At 36.6% G+C, this 19,006-nt stretch overlaps 1 long non-coding RNA gene across 2 annotated transcripts; it reads right to left on the bottom strand.

Moving 5' to 3' along the window:
* Positions 1-14,464: 14,464 nt before the first annotated feature.
* On the bottom strand, positions 14,465-16,847 carry LOC116714859 (uncharacterized). 2 transcript variants are annotated; one of them, XR_004338139.1, is made up of 2 exons: positions 16,715-16,847; positions 14,465-15,403 (listed from the first exon to the last, which is right to left on the bottom strand). It is a non-coding gene; the product is annotated as an uncharacterized LOC116714859 (long non-coding RNA). The 2 variants fall into 2 exon arrangements; XR_004338140.1 differs by having other exon boundaries at positions 16,764-16,813.
* Positions 16,848-19,006: the final 2,159 nt, after the last annotated feature.

Here is a 19,006-nt window from a genome sequence, read left to right as displayed (position 1 = left end):
TGCACTCAAACCAGGTGCCTTCCTCTGAGGATTTTCCTGTTTACCGACTTGGACGCCTGCTTGTTTGGGTGCTTTTTTCTGGTCCCTGAAGTCAATATCTTCCTGTGGACCGGGTACCTCCCGCCTGACTTCACCAGTCTTTTCTGGCTCTCCGGACGTCATTAAAAACGCCCAAAATATCAGCCGAGGGAAGTCCGATTGAGTCGGTGCAGCAATGCATTGTTTGGAAACAACGCTGGTTTGAGCTTCTGCTATTTCTAGAGCGCCGGAGCGGCCTCCTGCGCATTAGCAGTGCTCAGCCGTTAGAAGTCCTTATGGTCTGCTAATGCCTTCAATGCCAAACATAACAATGACTTTTCCAAGGACTTCCTTTAAGAATGTTCATTTCCTCCCAGTGGGGTGACAAGTTTATTTTTTCATCCAAACTGTGGAGTTTTGACTTTGTGTGGCCCTGTGTGACTAGAATTTCATGAAAGTATAATTTTGATGCAGAATAACTACTTATTATTTATGCACAAATAATTATTTAATTCATAAATTACAAAAAACTATTTCCTTAAAGAGGAAATACACTTTAAATCATTCGTTTTTTAGTCCTGAAAATGTTCTTCAGGTGATAAAAGGCTAACTTTGTAACTGTCTCTATATGAACTCTGAAGGTTCAGGTCTGAGTCCATCACTACTTCCAGATTTCAGGCCTGATCTCTGGTTTCCAGCTGTAAGAACTGAAGCTGCATGCTGTCCTTTTCTGACTCTTTCCGTATCATCTGTTCTCTTCAGACTCCATCAGACCTTCATCTTGTGAAACCTGCCACTGCAGCTCATCTACTGAACGCTCCCCAGCGTGTTTTCCCTCTCGCCTGCATCTAGTCGGGTTATCCCCTCAGGGCTTTGGAATCTGACACTCGACCAGACAAACGGAGGCGTAACGAGTCTCCCTGCTGAGTGACCAGTAATGCAGCGAGAAGCTGTCGCCTCGCACCAACTGCTTTTATCATTCTGCAGCTCTTCACCAACACACCTCCACAGCCGCACTGATGATAACAGCAGTCTGAAAACAACAGCTACCTCTGCAAAATATTCAAGACAGGGAAACTTCCTGAAGTAGAACAGCTAGAGGATTTTATTATTTTTATTTATTTATTTGTCTAGTAAAAGTGCTCGATTCGGTTTATCACATTTTTTAATGCTATAATAAAAACTGTAGTGTATTGTGGGAGATTTATTTGTAATAGACCAACAGAAATTACCATATGATTGGTTTGTGAAAGGGAAAATTGCATTTAACGAGCAGAAAGTCTTTTCGGATATTTATCTGTTCACTTTAAACATCTAGAGATGAATTTTTTTCTTTCAAAATAGTTCAAACTCAAATATTTTATCTTCCATGATTGCCTTTTATACTTCCATTTGTGTCTTGCTTCTAAAAACAGCCCAAGTGCTTAAAAATCCACCCAGAGGATTTGATTTTGGCAACAAGTTTATAAGCCATTTCAAAAACTTCCTGATTCTCAAGTCACATTTGAAGGGCACTGCACCGTTACCTAGCAACCCAAGCAAAGCTCCTAGTACATTTGGTCAGCTGGTTTTACTTCTGTATGCGCTGTACAATGGCTGCTGGAAAAGACAAGTGTTTTGTTGTTGACTTACCATCCAGAAACCACCTGCTGCATTCTTGTTGGTTATGCAGGAGGCTCCACTTCTGCTTTTCAAAGATGTCTGGTTGTGTAATTGTTTGCTGCCAATTTTACTTGTGAGTGTAAATGTTGAGTTGGGGGCGTGGCCATCAGCAGATTACTTGGATTTAAAGTGACAGAGACCTAAAACAGCTCATCCTGAGCTGATCAGGCTAAAATCTCATTATTCAAGATTGATTTTGTGCAAAAAATTGAATGAACATGTTTTGTATAGGCCACATACAGTAAATATGCTAACCTGTTCAAGGAAGCACAATAGGTCACCTTTAAAATATCTTGAAAGAGTCATTCTTCAGATGCTTTATGAAGCCACTGCGCCTGATCTAGGCAGAGCGTCATTCACACATAAGGTATTCATGAAGCTCCATGTAAAGAAGCACTTTCCATGTGGAAAAACTTGTTATGCACATAAGTCAACCGTGCAACAAAGTTCTGCAAGCTGCCTTTACCATACCCCAAACTTAAAAGTCGATTACATTATTGGAGACAGACTTGATGAATTGCAGTCTCTCACCATTTATCCCCCAGAGCGCCACATGCTGCTGTACTGTAAAATCTGATACCTCTTCATTAATCCGGCTGATTGGAGCGCAGCCCAGTAGGACGTGTGCAGTTTGCAAGCTGACTGCACCACTGAACCGTGTGTGTTTGTGTGTGGATCTATGCATGTGTACATCTGTTTGGTCACGAGTACATGTGTGCGTTTGCATCTAAACACGTGTGTGCCTGTGGATGGTGAGTGAAACATTTGCGCCATGGGACTCGAACTCCTCCACCTCCGACTGTGGCGGTGTGTGATCTGAGCCGGCAGCGGAGAAGTCTTGCATCCATCTCACCTGACAGCTCCCGACCTTCCAGTAATCCCAGCATTGCTCGCTATCTCACTCCCTGCTGGCTCACACATGGACAGAAAGCATGCCACCCTCTGCAGCATCAAAGTTAGCCTTGATCATGCAGCCACACTCAGGACTCCTGACATCAGCTACTGGCCGTGGTCTGCAGTCATTCATGCTGCATTCCTGCTTTAATCTGCGGAGTTGCGTCGTATCTTCTCATCCAGCTTGATTCAGAGGAGTTGTCGTTTGTCTTGAGTCGGCGGTGAAAGGAGCGACTCCACCGTGATTGTTGTGGGGTCAGATTTCTGCAGGGATTTCCTTTCCCTGAGCGAAAGGCTGCAGCTCTCCTCTGGAGATTTTTCTCTCTTACTGTCAGCAGGTTCATCACCTTGTTACAAATGGACTAACAGGTGAAACCAGATGTTTACAAAAAAAGATCAGAAACTTTTATTCCCACTTAAATCAAACTATGCTTTATTCTTTTGGTTTTGTTTGGATTAATATAATTATTCCTAGTCCCAAATATTCAGAGGCATTTCCAGAGAATGTTTTTATTACATTTTAGAAGTCAATTGCACATACAGTACATTTCCCTAATATTTACATAAACACAGGTTGAGATCAGCGAAACTTGGATTTGTGGAAACAACAAAAGTTCATTCTATGCAGTTGATATTTAGTTTCCCCAAAAAATACTACAAAATTTGTGTATCATCTCATATTTGTAATAAAGTTCTGCTGAAGCCTGGTAATGAGACAGAGAACAACTCGATTTAAAATTGATTTTCAATTCAAAATGATTAATCGTAATGATTTTTCCTTCAATCTATAAGTGTGAGAAGATTCCCACAATCTTCTCAAGTCTATTTAGCAGAATAACAAATGGAGACAAAGTGTCATTTTTATATTTATTAGGTTTTAAACATTAATTCATCACATTTTGGTGTCAATTTGGTCGTTTTGTTGAAGACATTGACCACATTTCTCTCAGGGTCTTTTCCCATCTGATAATCCGATAGATTCGGTTTGATTGGAGACCAAAATTGCAACATTTGTTACATTTTCATTTGGTACGATTCACTTTCAAACTGCAGTGTGTCTGATGTTCCAAACTCATTGAAAACCTGTTCCCCTCCTCTCCTGTGGTGGCGCTGCACTAAGAACGACTGAAGGAAACGACACAAAAATCTCAGAAGACACTGAGCACAACTTCCTTCTTCAAGAAATGTAAACAAAAATGGAGCAACGTCAGATTTTAGCGGTTGTAGGATTTCTCTTTTGACGTTGGTAAAAGACCAGTAGCCATTTCTCTCTCTAGTGATAAACTCTCGCGTTTGTTTTAGTTGTATTTACCCAGAATGCCCTGCACTATTGTCTACTTCCTGCTTTGGAGCGATCTCTGGTCCGGTTGACATCCACATATGCATTCAAACTGTACCAGAGTTCACTTCCACTGAACTGAGGCCTGGTTTGTAGTTGGACCAGAGTTCGATTAGCATTCACATCCTGGTGACTTCTCAGAAACCTAAATCTAACAAAGGACAGTAATAATTTAGGGTCTAGGCATTATTTTGTGTTAATTAAAGCATGACACTGTTGAATATGATTTGTGGGTCTCTCTGTCTGCTGGTTCAGCTCTGCGGTGTCTGCCAGTGGGCAGCAGGTCGAAGGTCGGCTCTCTAATCATGCTTTTGGCTCTATTTGCCTGATGTTGGTCCGTTTTTCTTTCAGGTTTGGGGGAAAGAAAAATCAGCACCCTGATCTCAATAAGGCTTTTCAGTTTGCTGCTCGGCATCGCCTGGAGTGACTTACAAAAGTTTCACATTTTCTCCCATATTATATCCACACTCCATGTTTACAAGGGAGAGTGGCGTTGTGAGATTGATTCTTCTAAAATATCTTATTATCTCCTTTGTTTTTGTTATTTTCAGTCCTTGAATATTTACTAAAAGCCATTGTGACAGTCTTTGTTCCTTTTCCCTGCATGCTGACTCATCCTCATCCAAGATCAGCCCAGAGATGATTGTGTCTTCTCAAATTTAATGATGGTGTTATTCGAATGAGTTGGTGAGCAGGCGTAGGTGTGCAGACCGCAACGTGGGAAGCTGGAGCTGAGAGTAAGAAAGAAGAGATGAGGGGCTGAGGTTTAACTCTCTGTGTGCCGGGATGATTTACTGGAACCAGTGGCAAACATCTGGTTTAGATCCAGAACTTATTTCACTTTAAAATAACTGGAATAATTACAAAAAATGTAAATGAAGAAGAACCTCATGCAGCTCTTTTGATTTTCATTGGCTCTGCTGATAATAGGACTGAAACAATTCATCAAATCAGTTATGGATAATCAAATTTAGTAATCAGTTAATCATTAATATAAAACATGCTATTTGCTTAGAAAACAACACACTCAAGCGCAAAGACAATATAAATATATCAAAATAATCATGAATTTTGTCCTTCAAGTTCATCTCTACCTTTCACAGCAGAACTGTATTTTCCTTTAAGGAAGTTTTTTTGGTCTCTCATAAGGAAACTTGCAGACATGCATGATGATTATGACATCTTCATGCTGAGAATTTGCTGTAAGATCCTCCACATTTTTCTGATTAGACTTAATCAATTCAGTGCTTACAGATTATTAATTACAACCTGCTTTGACAGACGTGTTTCCATATTTCAGACAAGCTTCCAAACGTTGGAACCAGACACTTCAGGGATAGAAACCGCCTAGAATAACAACTGCCTGAGTTAGCATGAAATTTAATCCAGGCATCCATGTCAGTTTTAGGACAAATTGTTATGATTTCAATGATCTGTTGTTATTTCATCCTCTATTAGTAAAAATATAATTTTATTCAAAACCAGTTTCCTGCCAAACATTAAGAAAGCAAATAAAACTTAAATTATCCCTTTTATTTAGACTTCATGAGTAACACAGGAACATCTCAGCCTCTAAGCCCGACGGCTATTGATTTAAATGACCGCCTAAAACAACCCTTAAATTCAGCCGGTAGCAGCTGCTTCACTGTGAGACCCAAAATGAACAAACAGCACTGAGCTGTGCAGATAAGAGTCACACTGGAGAGTTTTAAAGTAAAACAAGTCATCTTATGTTTGGCTGCAGGCCAGAGTGAGGTATTAAAATCTCCCCAAAATGTGACATTTTTATTTTTCCCCTAATAAAAACCACAGATCAAGCGATAAATAACAGAATTTCAGCATGAGTCACAGCCAATCGCGTATATTTAATGAAACAGAAATGATGCGCAACAAAATCCTTCATGCTTTCAGCCGGTGGAGGAAAGCTGTGTTTTTTCACCAGCTCTGGCCGTGTCACAGCGAAGAACCTCCAGAGAGGAAGAAAGGTTGAGAAATAGTTTATAACAGAGATGGAGAACTTAAAACGCTGTTTATTGAAGAAGATTGAGTTTAAAATGAAGACTGTGTGTTTAATTCTGATTAATAAAACTAACATGGTCTGTGACAATAAATCAATTAATCGCATGATAAATTAAAACAATGTCAATCATTTTCATTTGCATGATTTATTGTTTTTCTCTCTTTCTACCAAATATTGGATGACAAAAGTTTTCTTTGTTATTTTGTTTAGAAAGACTTAATAATTCATTTTATTTGTTGTTTCTGTTGTTTTCTTTACTTATTTTGGATTTTTAAAATGTCTTCTAGTTCCAGTCTTAAAATTAATTATAAGTTAAAGTTTATTATTATTTGAGAATATTTTCTTGCATTATTATTCCATTTCCGAACTTGAAAATGGTCCAAAACAACAATATTATCGTTCGTTGCAATAACTTCTGGTGCAATTTATCGTCCAGCAAAATTTGTTATCATGACACGCCTAGTAAGGACAAATAAAAACTATTTGTTTGCTACTTAAAAATGAATTAAAATGAATCAGAAAAAGTCTGGTAGCCTTTAAACTGATGATCTTGTTTTCATTTGAATTTAGAAGCTGAATTCTATTCCGATTTTTTTTGTAAAATCTGATTCTCTGATTCTTCTTATTATTTTTTTTTTGTGGCGTTGTCGTTCACATTTCCAAATATAAGCGACTTGTATGTGATCAAACCGCCTGAAAGTGTCCCGCATGCGCAGTAGAGGGCGCAGAAACGTCACACATAGAGAGCGTGTTCGGTGTTAGAGGAAGTGAACATGGATGCTAACGGTGGAGAATAGCTTAATGATTTTGAAGTTGTTGTCCGACCGGAGCCAGCACTTTAATAACTTAATCCTCATTATCGTCCCCCATCATTGCTGTTTTTCTTCCCGCTTGCTCGTAACATTAGTGACGTTTGTCGAGTATCAGTGACGTTCAGGTTCGATAAAATCGACCTGGCTGTTCAGGTTCAGGTCGCATTTGAAAATATCCGTCCTGTATTATCCAGACTGTCATGAAAAGATCCGAAACAGGCAAAAAATAAAAATCAGATTTGGGTCACTTAATAGCTTACAACGTGTGAACGCAGCCTGACAGTCCTGCTGTGTTTTTAAAATGCAGAAATTTGTCTCTGAAGCATCTGATTTGACGCCCTTTAACCTCTATCTCTCTGGGCAATCTGGTTTCACTTGGACTGCAGACTGTTGCTTCGTCAACACAATGAGAAGAGATTTTCTTCCTGGCCAAACAAACTGAAATTATGCATTGTGTTGTGAAGAAAAGACGGCAGAGACATTATGTATGGCTGGTGCTGAAACGTCCTAATGTCTTCAAGATGTTGGGATGTTTATGATGCAGATGAAAAGAAGTTACAGTTTTCCAACTGTAGCATGCTCTCTGTTTGCAATTATAGCTCATCTCCAATAAAACATGTTTTTGTTGGACAGCTTTGGAACTCACTATAGAATTATTATTATTATTATTATTATTATGGAAACAGATTTACAGGAACTATACCTAAGAAATGTGACACGTGTTTGACTTAATGTTTCTGCAATGGAAACATTAATATGTGTTTGCCTCCATTACAGAGCTCTGCTTTTTGTTTCAAATATTAGTTTCACATCATCAAATACATTTTAAGATAAAGAAGACAACCTGAGTAACAAAAGCAAGAAATGCATAAATAAGGTAAAAAAAAATAATAAAAGGAATAAAAATTGAGCTAAACGAATTAAACACATAAGAAATAAATATACAATATTTATTTATTGCATAAATGAATAATATAAATGATAACATAATAATGATAACTTTGCTGCAAGGTGTTTATTTTTTAAACACTTTATTTAATAATATACTATTATTATAAAATGTTATTTATTTATCTTGATTATTTCACTTAAAACATGAGAAAATGTCTTGTAAGTGAATTAATCTGCCAGTGGAACTAGAGTTGAAACAAAAAATATAAAATAAATATTTGTTTGTAAAACAAGCTCCTATTTCTTACTGATAAGTTACTTGAAAGTTAGTTTTGTCTTATTTCAAGTGTACTAATGTATTTGAAATAGAAACTAGACCAAAATTACTTGATAATACTTTACGGTTTTGCACACCAGAAGTGTAAATAAGCTACAAAGCTGCTGAAGTTCACAGAAAATCTGTTGAAAACCTTCAACAAGGCTTGAAGAATAACAGGCTAAACCACTTTAAAACATGAATGATATCAATTAAACCTTAGGAGTGTTTAAAACTGTTCTGTATGTTTGTCTTCTTCGCTTAACAAATTACGGTTTTAAATTATGAATGTAAATAAAACCACTAAATGGAGTTCACATTTTAAAAGCCTTGGTTTTTAATTGTAACCAGCCTTCATGCAAAGCTGAAAACATTTTGCTGTTATGAACGTGCTATCTTGGGGAAGTGCAGCAGTTTGGAATCAGCTTCCTGGGGTTCGCTGACTTTGTTTGTTGTCAGCAAACAAAGTCCCGCTGCCTTTGTTTGCAGCGGGACAGCAAACAAAGGCCACTCAAAGATTGGAAGTGAGTGACCCCAACTTGGTGGGTTGATGTTTACTTTTTACTGGGACCAACATCGGCATACAGGACTGCACCGTGTAAACGTGATCGAAGTCAGAAACCCTTCGTGCAACTGCAGAACAGCTGCTTATTATTGTAATTTACCATAAATATTTATTGCAAAATCATCTATGGATGCAAGTTACCGATTAAAGGCTGTTTATTGATTAATAATTAATTGAAAAGCAGCCATTTTCTTAAAAACAAGAGTTTTCTCATGAGGATGGCCAACCAGCTTTTGGTTTTTAATTTTAAAAAATCTGTACATTTTAACACTGTTTTCTGTCATGTGTATTAAATACTGACTGAATAAACACGAAATTGTGTTTTTCACACATTATTATACTTGGACATATTTTTAAAATACAAAACCGAAACCTAAGTTTCTGAAAATAAAATTAAAAGATGAGAAGAAATAAAATAGGAGAAATATTTTATTCCCCATAAACACGTTCATACTGAAGTACAGTCTGTGGTCACCCCATCAAGTACATAAAACCCACACAGACCTCTGTGTTGTTATTGGCATCATGTTTTTGTTCTTTGTTATGATCACTTCCGTCTTCGTAGCACATCGGTAATTTTTGGTTGATGAAGTTGACGTTGCTCCATCATTATCGCTCGGTGAAACTTAAGGAGGTTGTCGAGTGTTTATATTTCGAAACACAACTGCAAAAAGAGCATTTTTTTTCATCCCATAACACCGTTAGGGATCCCAACGTTATCATAATGTAATGATAACAGACCGTTTCCGTTGGGATCCCGCCGCCATCTTTGATTCTGTCTCAACGGCTCCGTTCAAGCGGCGCCCTCTGCTGGATGGCGACCTCGGAACTGTTGGAGCTATTTACGCTTTATTTTCATTACTTTTAAATTTGTTAGAATGTATTCTTAGTTTACTTTATATTTTTGGTTGTTTAGACGTTTATTTGTATGCTAATAATTGTTTATTTTATGTATTTTTGTTTCTGTGTTGTTTTTTATTTTCTTTCCTAGTTAGACAGGAAGATCTGTGGGTCAATTTTCTGAAGGGACTGGTGTAGGACCTGGGATGAGCCTGTGTTTTTATTGTTTTGTTTTTTTTGCCAGGGCAGGAGAGGCAGCAGTAGACAGTGTATAGTTTGGTCTTTATTATTTGCTTGTCAAACTGGAAAAATAAACCGTAAAAAGCAACCTTTACGGTTTTTGGACATTGGACTTCTTTTGTCTGCGTATGAAGCATCACCACAGTGCAGCAGTAACTTGTTGATTGGACTTTTAATTGGATGTTTTGTTTGACAAACAATCGCCATTACAGGAATATTAATCTATTAAACCATTAATCAACAATTAATTGCTCGTTTCCCTACTATTATCCATCTGCAGGTCATCAAGGCTCTCAGGGTTGGTGCTACAGTTAATCAGATTTATGTCCAGTTCGAAGCAAAAAGACGCCAGCAGCCATTGTGGAAGATTCAGAAATAACATCCACCCTTCAGAGATCTGGAAGAATCAAAACCACAGCAACAATCCCAGAGCTGCAGCAGCAGGAACACCCATGCTGTTCCTCCCTCTTTGTTTACTGCATTTTAATCCTTCGTGATGTTGAAACCATTCAAATAGTGCTGCACTTGTCATCTACTGGATCTGCTGTGGTTTACAGTGGAGTAAAAACAAAACAGACGTCTGGATGTGAGAAGGGTTCCTCTGCTGATTTGCTCGGCCTACAACTCTTGTTCAGCACAGATGTGACTCTTGGTGACAGCAGACGTCACTGTTCGGCCACAGCGCCCTGCCTGAGCCGCTCTGACTCACACGTTCAACCCTGTTGCCAGGACTACCATTTATTAACCCCGGCCCTCAACTTTGAGCCTTGTGTTCAGGCTGCGGCGCGGTCTGACGGCTTACACCGGCAATGAATCGCTCTGACACGAATCGTGAGCAGAGAAGCTGAGTCTGACTGATGGAGACTGACTGGGGGCAACAATGATGGAGCAAGATTTCTGAAGAACAGGATGTTCACTGGGCCTGGAGGCAGGAGTGCCTTACATTAGACACTTCTGCCCCCTGGTGGACAGGTTGCTTCTTAACCACAAACTGCTGAAGGAATCATTGAGCATTTAGTTAGAATATGTTTTTGTCTTTCATTGAAGAGGAAGATGTTTTCTTTGGTTTTCGTTTGTTTTACTGCTTTACATGTCTTTTATAGGTGACCTATATGCTTTCTTCCATTTTTTACGTTACATTTTTTGCACAAAATCATTCTTAGATGATGAGGTTTTAGTCTACTCAGTTCATAATGAGCTGTTTTTAGGGCGTTTTGTCACTTTAAATCCTGAGAAGTTGCTGCTGGCCATGCCCCCAACTCAGCGTTTACACTCACACATGAAAATGGCTGAAAACAGATGCACAGTTATACAACAGGATATCTTTGAAAAGCAAAAGTGGAGCCTCCTGCACAACTGACAAGAATACAGCAAGTGGTTTTTGGATGATAATTCAACAAGCACTCTGATAGACTCTGACCCAAAAAACCTACATGTTCAAAATCAAAAGGTGCTTCTACAAAGTTTCCTTTAAATGGATGTACAGTTATAAATGTTTTATATTATTTTTAATATTATATTGTTTAGCGTGTCGAGGTTGTGTGTTTTAGTTTAAATGAACACAGTAAATCAATAATTGCATTTGCAATTGTCATGGTGTAATTTTTTTTGATATTTTAACAGTGGTGTTTACACTTTTGGAACCTCTTTACGTCATTAAAGTGTTTATTATTTGTTTGTGTTCTTTTTATCTTATTGTAAGTTTCTGTTATGCTCAAATGACAGAGTGAATTTCTGCAGAAACATTTCCCATTCAGCCTTAAATTGTGACAGTTGCTTCAGGAAGTGCAGTAACCTGGGAAATGCTTTTACTCTGGAGAAAACAAAAAAAAGCACTTGCGGCGCACTTCCGCCCTCTAGTGGCCAGTTAGGTTTACTGCCAACTGATGTGGTAAATAGCATAAATAAAAGTTTTCTCTTTTATTTCCATGTATCACCTTAACAATAAGCATATTCATCGATTGTTTGATCATATTTTCTTTAGTTTTGATATTTAACTATAAGCAATGCTGAGTTGTTGTTTACTCAACATATTTATTCCCTTTTTGCTAAACTAAATTTTCAATTTGGTAAATTTTTTCATTCATTTCTGGTTTTTCACCTTCAAGGCAAATAGGATATAAAAACTTTTTGTCCTCAAGAAGGCCTTTATTGCTGTTTCATGTATTCATGTAGTTCATTCAAACCAACAAAATAACATCTAGTGTTAATTTTAAACTACTCAGAAATGTATTGAGCCAGGAACATACTGACTGTTTGTGTTAACGCTTTTTTTACTGTCAGTAATTTGCATCGCAAGTTCTGCACAGAAATAACAGATAATATCAGCAACATTCACGCATGTTATTTCAACAAGTGTCAAGTATGTTTAGGGAAGTGAGAAAAGATGCCATTAAAGTCAGATAATGTATGCACAATATCTATATTAGTTTATTAAAATATTAGGAGTTAAAAAAGTAACGTTTTAGTTTCTGTGTTGAACAAGCAGCTCGTTTTTTCTGTCAGCTCTAATAAATATTAAACAAATACATCATTTGAATATTATATATTCTCAATCAATCATTTAATAATGCAAAACTTCATTTATCTTGTTCTGCCAACAAACAAATCATGATGTTGACTTTTTCTTCATGTTTTTTCCATTTTACAAATATTGCAATCTTTTTATATTTTATTCCTTGAGATTCAAAAGTAGCTTTTATACCTTTTCATATATTTAAATTGTTAAATACATTTTGTTCCCACAGTTCTGACAACCTTGTGAATTGCTTTCCATTACTTTCAGCTAAAAACACAATACGAATTTTAAACAGGTCAAAATACATGATTAGGCTATTTCTAAATGACTCAATTTTACTATTTTTATTTTACTGTTTTTTTTCCATTATTGTTTAAATTTAAAAACTTTTAGATCAAACACAGCTTTTCCCCTCAACTGAAGCTGATGACACAACTACAGTTTATTGTTGTTCCAAGTTTTTTGGAAACAAGTTAATTCTGCCGTCATTCATTTACAAAAAAAACCCATAAATTTATTTATCAAAATGCAGACAAATATTATTTTTTAATGTACCAATAGTTACAGATTGTAAAATCAAAATCATTATTACTGTAGAAAATACATTGAGATGCCATAACTCCAAAAAAAGAATAAATTTCAAGTATTTTTACAGTTCTGAGCTGTTAAAGTGATGGCTGCCAAAACATAAAAAATATATAAATATGTGAAAAATGTTACACTACAGTTTTTAGTAAAACTCTGGTAACCACAGTTGCACAGTATTTGAACATAAATTACACAATTTATTTATTGGTTTATTTGATCTTTTTTACAGTGTAGCATAAACACATAAAACCAAAAGGTTTGTGCCAATAATAAAGACGTTTCTGCTGCTTTTCTCATAAAAAGCTAATAAACATTAAAGGGAAAGTTGATTTTTACTCTGTTTTTTCCAAGCTGTCTTTGTGTCAGCTTGGAAAAATCAGAGTCCTGAATGGAGTTTCTCATAGACTTAATGCACAGTAAATGCCAACCTGTCATGAGTTTATAACATTAGCAACAACCTTTTGCAGTAATCCTCTCTACTCAACTAAAACGTTCTTCATATCTAGACCTGCAAAGCAAAAGCTGAGTTGTGTTTAACTTTAGTTATTTTCAAAAATGCACAGCTTTGTAACTCATTGTAGAGTTTTATCGCACATCATAAACAATCGAATCTTCACGATCAGAGACTTTAAACCTTTGTGTTTCCATTATGTAATCTCTTTTACTGCTTCTCTTTGTCTTCAATACTCTGGTGTTATCAGTGAATTGTGTAATTTTATTGGCGCATATGGAGTTTTCACTGTACAGGGACAGATTTGGACAAATATTAACAGCTGCATTGCTTGTCGCCGTGGTTCAAAGTCTGAGCTTTTCTGGTACTTATAAAGAAAACGACGACGCAGCAGAGAAAGCTGCAGGAGAAACACAACCAGATGTCCACTAAAACAAAAATAAAAACACATACCAGGTTTTTATTATTGTTGTGATTGCAGTGTTATGTTTTTTAAATTTTAGAAATTATTATTCTTGAGCTTAGTCTGATACAAAGAAAAATCTTACCAAGTATTTCTTTGGTCTAGTTTCTAGAGTAAATATCTTAAAACACTTGAAATAAGACAAAACTAACTTACAAATAACTTCTCATATGAGCTGGTTTCTATTAAATATCTCCTTAGTTATTATCCCTTATTATAACTTATAATATGAGAAAAATTTATTATTTTTCTTATAACTTTTAATCAATATTCAGAAAATATTTACTCCAAACAACAAGACATTTCTCCCATGTTAGTTAAAAAAAAATCTGCCATTGAAAGTAATATTTTTTAAAATAAATATAAGGAAATATTGATTTATGACAAACTCCTATATCTTGCTGAGAAGTCACTTCTAAGTTAGTTTTGTCTTAGTTGAAGGGTATTAAGGTAATTACTCTAGAAATTAGACTTGGTAAGATTTTGTGTTTTTGCAGTGCATGACCCAGTGTTTAATTGCTTTTCAGACTAATTTGCATATTTTCAATTCATTCAATCTATACAGTCAAAATACAGACAATATCTCAACAAATGTACCATTAATCTCTGTGTCCACACATAATAAAATATTTTCTGCACGTACGATTAGCTCTATGCGCAAATAATACTAAATCAAACACATCTGTCTTTGAGTTTTGGTCTATTGCTTTTGTCTTTTAGAATTTTTTTCATGGTTAAACATTTTTGTGGACAAATCCAAATGTAAGTTTTGACAGCTTTGCTTAGTCTAAACCTTGGTGAAATGTGCAACATTTAAGAATGTAACCATAATTTTTACTCACTCAGGTTAATAGTTTGACATGTATTTATTTATTTATTTTTATTTGACTTTTATGTCTCATTGACATCAAAGATCTCATTTACAAGAGAGATGTGTTTTGATCAAATAAACAAAAAACTACAAACGCAGCAACAAAGCAAATAACTAAGCTCGTAAAATATGAGCTAAAATTAAGAGCGAGTTTCATAAGAAAATTTCTCTTTTTCTCTTAAAAGAAATTTTAATTATCCCAAAATGAATCAAAGCTTCAGATCACACAAAATACAACCTGTTAAAAAAATAACAGATCAAATAAACAAATTTAATCCTCAAATTAAGTTATTCTTGTTAATTACAGCCGGACATGAGCTGAATGCTTCTCTTAATCAGTGAGTTTAAGCTGAGACATCAAATAAATTATTGTAAAATACCAACAAATACAGATTTGTTAATGTGAAACACAACATATTTACATCAGTTTCTATCTTTTTGTAATGATTAAAAAATAATGCTGTCTTAACTATCAAATATACACCAGAATGCTTACAATTACAGTGTTTTGTAATGCATGTTTTATCCCATTTATCAACATTTGAACTTCAATGAATGAATGTGAAAAGTGAGACTCCAGGTCTCATTGGTTGAAAAAGATCTACCTCCAATTGTTGGTAAATATTCAATATTTTGATAATAAGTGAGTTTATTTCTCATCCTCATTTTGTTGGTTAAATTTGTATTTATTTACATTTGTCTTGTAATAATTCCCCCATCACATTTAGTTCTGGCTTTCCTGTTGCTAATCTGTGTTTCATCTCAGTTATTAAATCACTTAAAATTCTCCATCTGCTTTTATTTTCAGTGTTTTCACTGGAGTTGAAGAGGATTTTTCATCGGTTCTCCTGAAGGTCTTCCTGCAGCAGGAAGTGCCTGTGAGGTGCAGTTCGCCGCTGCGTTGATGATGAATGTCTGCAACACAGCGACACAGTAAGAGGCTTTTTGAAAGGATTATTTACAGTACTGCAGCCGGGCAGCGCTGCAAGCAGCATACAGATTATTTCACTGTGAATTATGAAGGCTGCTCCTCAACATTTGTCATCATCTCTAATATTTACATATTTTTTAAAAATATTCTGCTCTATTCTTGCAGAAAACAACCCCAGTAAAAATATTCAGTGCCTTAAAGAAACATTTATTCTCCTCCCTTTTGTTTTTGTAGCATTTTGTCATGTTTTGTCTATAAATTTATATTTTATTACAGCATCTATTTAAAGCATTGAGTTCATGTCAAAGTGACATTAAACCTGAAAGAATTGGTTTTCTAAATCCTCTGTAAACGATAATAATGGATGTTTTCTGTTTAAAAGTGTGCAGGGTGTGGAAGTGCATCTGGTTCATTTCTCCTGCAGTAAGAGGAGAAAAAAGAAAAGAGAACAAAAGCAAGTGAAAGAAAGAAACAGCAGAAGAAAGAAAGAGAGTAAAGGCAGAACTAAAGAGCAAAAGAAAGATCAAAAAAGCAAAAGGACTGAAAGAGCAAAAGGAATGATTGGAAAAGCAAAAGAAAAGAAGGAAAGAAAGAGCAAAAGAAAGACTGGAGAGCAAAATAAAGAGAGAACAATCCTGTTTTTGGGAAGAGTTGGATTTGCCTTGTCTGTTATTGCGCAATAGCCAGCCCCGCCCTTTCCTCACAACTCTCTTGGGCCGACTACTGACCAGTTCTCTGTCTAACAGGTTCGGAAAGTCTCTAGGACCTGGGTATTACCCTGATAGAGATCCATAAGAGACAATCTATTTAAACTGGTAGCGAAAGCGATTCGTCTAGCTCTAACTACCTTCAATCCAGAAGCTACGACCCTTTACAGTTAAGAAACAATCAGCTGAGTAGCCCTCGCAGCTGCATAATCCCAATAACCGCTCCTGTTAACGGTAGCTCGCTCTCTAATATATAACTCGCTCTTGGAACCGGCTAGATTAAATTTAGTGACTTAGATGTAAGTCCCAGGGTCATTATTTACTCTCACCAAAGGAAATTATGAAGCCTCCTATTTACTGGAATCATGTACATTAGTTTTACCTTAATTAGAAGAACTGAAAAATAGTCAAATGATTCGATTAATTCCAATGTCCACCAACCTCATTAGAATTTTATAATATGAATTTATTAAGCACGCTTAAGCAGGGATATGCGACATACAAATCAATAATCAATTGTGTATAATTTAAAAACAGTGTAATAAAATTCACATGTATAAGCATACTACCCTGCCTCTTTTTCCTCACCTATGCCACAAGTTCTAAGATGGAATTTTAGGGAGCAGATTCAACTCACACCCAGACGATGGTGGATCTTTTAGCAACAGGAGTTTCTAGCATCCTTGGTCGAAGTCTTTGTCTCGTGTGGAAAAATCCTCCTTAGAAAGGAAACAAAGCAGGACGGGTCCAAATCTTTTTGCAAAACCCAGTTCCCTATCCCTTAGTGGTCTTTGTCCTTCCTCCAAGTCTTGTTGCAGAGTTTGAAATAATTGGGTTGAGACGGGACCGACGGTCGAATAAAGAACCAGAGCTGAGGCGGTGGGATCCAGTCCTTTCTTAGCAGCGTGAAGTCCGAGCTTCCCCGTGGTTCCGAAGTGCGGTCCGTTGCTCAATCTGCTTTTTCGTGTTGTCTCTTCTTCAGCGCCGCCGGACTAGGAACCCCGTTTCCTCTTGTCAGCTCCAATTTATACCTTTCTTTTCCATAAGTGTGTGTGCGCGGTCACGTGACTTCCTGACCATCTGCTGTTTGTGCTGACACTTATGGAAAGTCCCTGCTCTGCCCAACTTGCAACATCGCTGGCCAACAGGACTACTCCCATCCTGCTGACTCTAACATTATCACTTCCTCTTTCCTATAACTCACTATTTTCTCTGTTACAAATCCTTTACACACATTCAACTTGTATTAATTATTTGAATTCATTTCAGATCATCATAGCTGTTATATTCATTAAGAATTAATCACATTTCTTGCTTATTGTATCTTCAAACCTATTCATTACATTGTGGTTACTGTCATTTCAGATCATTAGTTAGAAATACATTTCAGAAAGTTATTCAGTGATTACTCATATTCATTTTACTGATTATACATATTCAACTTAATTATTGCATTAATCAATACACAACACTGCTTCTCTCGCTCAGGCCTTTATGCACTCTTTTCTGCGTGTACCTGGAAAGATCTCACACCCCATGCCAGTTTTCTTGACAGCCTCCTCTGTGTTTTTTTTTCCTGTGGATTTGCCAGCCTGGAGGTTCTGCAGGTTCTGCCTGGATGTGGAGGAGGAAACATCAGCAGCAGCTTCTGGGTCAGGTTGGTATCAGGTGAACACGACCAATCGTCCTCCAATTCTCTGATCACCAAACCATGCAGGCGTTTTCGTTTAATTTTTAAAGCAGTTTACTCAAACAGAATTCAATAAATTTTCTGCAAGTTAATCATCTGAACAAATGGACTGGACCGTGAGTCTTAACCTGTTTTTGCTTCTGGACGAAGGATAACAATCTTCAGCTTAGACTCCAATTTTGTTTTTGAATCCTTCACTGAGCAGCGATTTGATTTGGACTTTATCATCCCGCCTGGTTCGGTCCAGACTTGCAGAGACTCGTAACATGTCATGTTGTCTCTCTCAGACGCCCGTATGTCAGCAGTTATTCTCATTCATCTTCTCCTTTTTGAACAAATACGGTAGATAAAATGACTGATTCATTTGATGACAAACATTGTTTTTGTCTGTTTGAATAATTTAAGTGAATTCTTTCTTTGTATTTTGTTTGTTTTTTTGTTGTTGTTGATTTGTTCGATATAAAGAAAGAATTTTTTTTTAAATCTCCATTTCACTTAAATGTACTATCTCCATTTTTTGTACTATGGACGAGTGAACACTAACTGTCTCATGTTCTTTGTTCGACACCCCCTAGTGGTCTGGAGCACTTCTGTTTTGTGGAGACAGTTTACTGTTGGTTTTGCTATTTAAAGCATTTCCCTATTTTGCTCCGTTTTCCTGTCATTGCAGTATTTTAATTATGACTTTAGCATTTTTATGGTGATCGTAACATTTTTTGTTTACATTTGTTTTGTTGCTTGAAGGTTTGCAGGATTTTTTGTGTTTAGCTTTGTGCACACTTGGCCACGCCCCTAAGTGTCTCTTGGCTCCTCCCACTTTCCTTTTTTTTTCTTTATATTTGCCAGGGGCGTAGTTATGCTTCCATAGGTGGACTAGTTACACTTTAAACACAAACAACCTAAAACAACAGAGTGGATGCACATCAAGGTCACATTTTGCTGGAGCTAAAAGCTGACTTTGTTGGCATTAATGGACCGCCGTCGCTCCTTTTTAAAGGTTCTGCCTGAAACCTTTGGGCCCGACTCCATCTGGTCGCTCTCTAACTCCACTTGGCCTTTTATTCTCTTAATTCTCTGACTCTTGTTGTTCCTTTGGGGGTTTAAAACAGATCCAAACTCAGCTTCATCTGATTAGATGAAGCCTTACAAACGTAGAGTTGTGTGGCATGCATGCTGATTATAATCAGATG

This window comes from Xiphophorus hellerii, chromosome 23 (genome assembly GCF_003331165.1).
Source record: "Xiphophorus hellerii strain 12219 chromosome 23, Xiphophorus_hellerii-4.1, whole genome shotgun sequence".
NCBI lineage: Eukaryota > Metazoa > Chordata > Actinopteri > Cyprinodontiformes > Poeciliidae > Xiphophorus > Xiphophorus hellerii.
The sequence above is the reverse complement of the archived record's forward strand: the minus strand, read 5'-3'. Positions and strand labels throughout refer to the sequence as shown.